The sequence below is a fragment of the Amblyomma maculatum genome, chromosome 1 (genome assembly GCF_055883805.1).
Source record: "Amblyomma maculatum isolate TAMU_Amacu chromosome 1, ASM5588380v1, whole genome shotgun sequence".
In the NCBI taxonomy this organism is placed as follows: Eukaryota; Metazoa; Arthropoda; class Arachnida; order Ixodida; family Ixodidae; genus Amblyomma; species Amblyomma maculatum.
Genome location: NC_139344.1, coordinates 504,465,736 through 504,470,944, shown reverse-complemented (window position 1 = coordinate 504,470,944; position 5,209 = coordinate 504,465,736). Strand labels below are relative to the sequence as shown.

Here is a 5,209-nt window from a genome sequence, read left to right as displayed (position 1 = left end):
GGTTATTTTGAAGATTGGCTGTTTTATAAAGCAATGCACTTTGCTCTGCCGGACATGAATGAGTTTATGAGGTGCATAACATTCAGTTGCGTCTATTGCTATAGATCAACAACGATGTCTACGTTTCGGAAGCTTTCCTGGTTAACCTCTCTGCCTTCTCTCTCTTTGTCTCTCTAAGTTTCAGTCAGCCGTATACCGAAAAATATTTGTATCGCAATGGCCCATCGTAAACCGTAGAAAGACACAGCAAAAAAACGATGCTTAAATCAACCTTTGACCCGTGTCGCACGCTGATGCACACGGCATTTTATTCCAAAACAATCCCCATCAAGACTTCGAAGCTGATTTTGGATGCACGCCTAGGAGACATCTTTTAATCAAGGTTGGCGCCAGCTACAGTTTTGCTGCCGTACCCATCATTCGATTTTTCTGGCTGACTTAGCCAATTCAAGTAAATGTGCAAGCGCATCGTCCCAAACCGTTCTAGCAGTCTGTTTATCAGCTTTGGGTGTTCCGCGCAATCAACCACTGGAATCGGAACGGTTTGTTCGATAAGGCATTAAACGGAGTTTACTAGACTCTTCAAATGGCAGATATTTTATTCTGATAAATTTTTACACACAATCAAACGATGTCGGGACAACCGTTGACTTGAGGAGCCACCATCCATACACTGTGTTTGCCCTCGAACTGGCGCTGAAATGAGATAGGCGACGAAACAGTCATTTTGCGTCTTTTGTAGTGTGCATGCAAATGAATGAAATATTAAAAACATTATGAAACCAATGCGATATTTACATGTGCGATCGCAAAATTTTGCTATGGATGCCAAGCAAGCGACAGCACCAACTCGGGTGACAGGCGGTCAAATATAGCTTCACCTAAATTTGGCTTAACCTCAGACGAGTGCGGAGACAACAGGGTGTGCACATCGCCTTGCGATGCGTAATTAATAACACAGAGAAGGAAAAGCTGCATTCGGGATGAACTTTTGTACTGCGCAAGCACCTTGCTTCCCCACGACCGCTTTCACAACATGATGCCGCTACACCTTCCAGCTCACGGGATCAGTTTCTTTGTGACTTGTCGAGCTACCAATCATATACTTAAAACGACCTAATTTTCATGAGAACCCAATTTTTTATATTTTTGCGAATCTCAGAAACCTCGCGAAAAACTGCTCCTGTGTATAATTAAAAAAGAAACAGCTTCAGAGGACCTGTTATCTCTGTTTCGCGAGATGTTGTACTAGCGATATGCCGGGCACACTTGCTAAATTCCAGCGGGCCCACTCACCGGAAGTTTTTTTTTTTTTTTTCGACCAAAATAATTGTTACAAACTGCGTTCCACTTCCTAATCTGTCGTGAGGTGACACGCCATTCGTCGCTCTCCCTTGTATTATTTCCCGAGAAGGAGAGAGAGAATGTAATCCGTGTGAATCTGAAGCCTCGGCGGTTGACACTAGCTTTCAAGATCGAGTGTAAATGGGAGCGATCGAAAGGGCGCAATGGTGCATTCCTTTGCCAAATACCAGGCTCGACCTTCTCCGCATGTTCTTGGTGCGGCTATGAACACAGAAAGGGAGGAGATCCTCATCAACAGATATTATTGTGTGACACTACGCGAATGATACTAAAGTCGAGTGTCACTCACTGAAAGTTACACTAAATTTTTACGAGTGACTGCAACATAGCAGACGCAATTGTCCATGTATTTAGCTTATAAGCCCTCACGTACGCTGAAAATTCAAAATTTAGACTTAAAAACACACCGCGCTTATCCCGATGCTTCAAAGTTGAAGGCAGACCAAAATCGGTTGCGCAAAACGCTAGATTGGGAAGCCAAAACCCGCACAAAGCTCGTGCTTACAAGCAAATGGGTGAAGCGGTGTGAGGTAATGTCCTTCCAAACAGATGTGGGTAACTGCATTAGAAAAGTACAAAAATATATTGTAAAACGCTTTCGTATAAACAGATGCAGACCGCAAGAAAGACGACACGCGCACATACGCAGGCGCAGGTGTGTGTTTGTCATCTTTCTAGTGGTCTGTGCTAGACCTTTTTTTTACACAATCGAATTGCACCTATTCGCACCTATTTACGGATGCCTAAAAGCAGCACAGGTATTCTGGCTTACCTCGCAGATCTACGCGTTGCGATTCGCCGTCCAGTCTTCACGCTTCATTTTCGCCTGCCATACATTTCTCCGTCTCTTATCCCGTGGAAAACAAAATCATCTGGCTTCTTTATTTTTGCTGCGCCAGCACAGAATGGAACCCAAGAGCCTGGCATGCTAGTTTCCGTGACTGAACACAGTACAATCGCCCAGCGCACAGCACAACCGCTTCGGACTCTCCGCAGCAACTGCACGAAGCGACTTGCCCCAAGATGGCGAGCGCGGAGAATGCGGCGGCGCGGGGCATGCCAAAGGGTGTCACCACCCTGTACGGCGGCGCTAGTATAGAGGCACCCTACACCTTTACGATGAGCAGCGCCCCTGGCGGCCAAAGTTGGAAGGCATCGCCGGCGCGGACACCTCCTCCCATTGAGAGAGCCCTCCGCACGGCACACTAGCCAGTATATTCTAGGCATTATACCACCGCACACAACGAACACTCGTAAGTGTAGCGCCCACAATAAGTCTAGTGTCGCCTCCTGATGGTGTCGCTGCGAGGCTGCCTACCCTGAGCATAGCATCCGAGATCACCCGCACGTCTCGGAGGGAGCACCGCCCTGCGGAACCGATATCAGAGGGCACGCGCTGCGCCGGTCGCGGGCGAGACTAAAACCCGCCATGAATAGGGTTTTTTCGGCAAAAATTTTGCTTCTAGATTTCCCCAAACGCATTGAACGCCATGTTTTTACAAAGTACCTAAATGCTGACTATTATGTGCCTAGTTGAGTCTGAATTTGTCCCCAGATTCGTGGCGGGCTGGCGGGCTTTTCGGCTCTTTCCTCGTTGTCGCCGACGGCGTACCGAGCTTTTGGATTGACGAGCTCTGGACGACGCCGTCGTCGGCGCATTCGGGCAGTGTTTGTAAAGTCTCTCAGTTTATTGGCGTGGTTTTGCTGCGGCGGAGGTAGTGCAACGCACCCTTAACATTAAACCATTCAACTGCAAAAGTCGGACGTTCGATTCATGGGTACCGAGCAAATTTGCGATGTCTGCGTCAACGATCTGACATCGGCCGTCGCTTCTCACGTAAGCCATTGTCATTTTTTGACATAGTGCGCTGAGTGCAGCGGTAGGTGGATGTCGTGTCCATTTCTGTCCGCGAAATCAATGCGAGAGGTGTCATTCAGCAGTGAATTAAGCTAAACAGCAACCTGGTACTTAATTGTTTTTGAGCTTGCAGATATGACAGATCGAAATTAGCGTGCAATTTGTCAATTACTTATATCTCTGTGGCATGGATGCCACCTTCTAGCTTCGGAAAGCAATCTGAAGACGGTGCAAAACACGACGGCGTTGTCGGGCGCCGTTAGCATCGCGCATTCAGTAGGTCTAAAATTTTGAATCATGAAGCTACAGTTATAGATCATGCGTCTGACTTATAAGTGATTACAGAAACTTGGTAGCATAAAACTTACAAGGGTTCAAAACAGCTGAACCAAATATTGAGCGAACGCATTAGCTGCGGGTGGCCGAGCATTCTTCTTCTCTTTTTCTTCTTCCTTAGCCCACATATAAAGACCCTCTTTAACCAACCCGTATGAACGTGGAAGTAGAAAGCAAATAAATCTATTTAGGACAGGTAGTAACCGCAGATCCGGACCACGTGAAAGGGAAGTAACAAGGAGAATAAGACTGGGTTGCAGCGCATTTGGCAAGCACTCCCAGATTAAGACTAGTAGATTACCGGTATCGCTCAAGTGGAAAGTATACAACAGTTGCATCTTGCATGTACTTACTTATGGGACTAAAACGTAGAACCTAACAAAGAGGGTTCTACTTAAGTTGAGGAGAACGCAGAGGGCTATGGAACGAAAAATGGTAGGGATAACGTTAAGAGATAGGAAGCGTGCAGATTGGGTCAGAGAAATAACTCAAGTTATCGACATTCTAGTTGAACTAAGAAGAAGAAATGGGCATGGGAAAGACATGCAGTGCGAAGAGAGGATAACCGATGGTCGCTTAGGGCAACAAACTGAATTCCAAGGGAAAGAAAGCGTGGCAGGGGGCGGCAGAAAATTAGGTGGGCGGATGAGGTTAAGACGTTCGCAGGGTTCAAGTGGATGCAGCTTGCACAGGACCGGGTTAATTGGAGGAATATGGGAGAGGCCTTCGCCCTGCAGTGGGTATAGTCAGGCTGAGGGTGATGATGATGATCTAGATGCTTAAATTAGCATTACCTCATGGTATAGACATCCGCTCACTTGTCCTTGTTGTCATCCATGGCTTGGGCTTGCAACCTCCGACTGCTTGCTCCTTCACACCCTCGTAGGATAGTCGTGCATGGCGTGTGAGTGCCGTAGATATAAACCAGTATCCTTCAATGCCCTAACCTCACCCAGTATTATTGAGCACTAGACTGGTTTCAGCATTTTGCGCTGCCCTAGCTTAAGCATCTGTTGCGAAATTAAATATTAACAGCCACATTCTCCTGATGTTGCTTTAAATCGACATCAGTATACAGAACAACAGAATGATGATGGGAAATCGTATTTCCAGAGATACAACACAAATGGAGTCTGGAAAGCTTTAGATAAATATTTAACTTGATCTCAAACAGTTCAGGCCTGCCATAGTCAAGCCCCCACTTCGCTAAAAAAAGAAAAGCAAACAAACAGCAACTGCACTCTAAAATGCAAATGCATATGGATACATTGACGTCATTTGAGAGGCTACCCATTTCACATTCATGCGACGCAATCATGCGCAGCCACTGTCACTTCCTCGATACCGTCCAGACCTGTACCTGCTCATTGTGCCTTACGTTCCCTATTCCTGTGAACTGTTTCAAAGCTTTCTCCTAGTCAGCGGCTTGTGTCACCTTCTTCCCACGCTTACAGCCACTTTTGCCCTTGCATGCAACATGCTTGATTCCATGATCTTGAAAAGGCTATAACAAGTTCCTGCATGCACACGGAAGCAAATTTGTAAATATGTTGTAAGGCACAATGCTTTGGTGTTATACTGCTACACTTGTCTGTTTATTTGTTTATCTGTTATGTCTGGGCAAGTTCTCTTATGTCTTTTTTTTTTGTC

General features: G+C 46.2%; 1 long non-coding RNA gene across 1 annotated transcript; it reads right to left on the bottom strand.

Moving 5' to 3' along the window:
- Positions 1–277: 277 nt before the first annotated feature.
- On the bottom strand, positions 278–2,399 carry LOC146210355 (uncharacterized). The gene is made up of 3 exons (XR_014703533.1): positions 2,138–2,399; positions 1,871–1,924; positions 278–696 (listed from the first exon to the last, which is right to left on the bottom strand). It is a non-coding gene; the product is annotated as an uncharacterized LOC146210355 (long non-coding RNA).
- Positions 2,400–5,209: the final 2,810 nt, after the last annotated feature.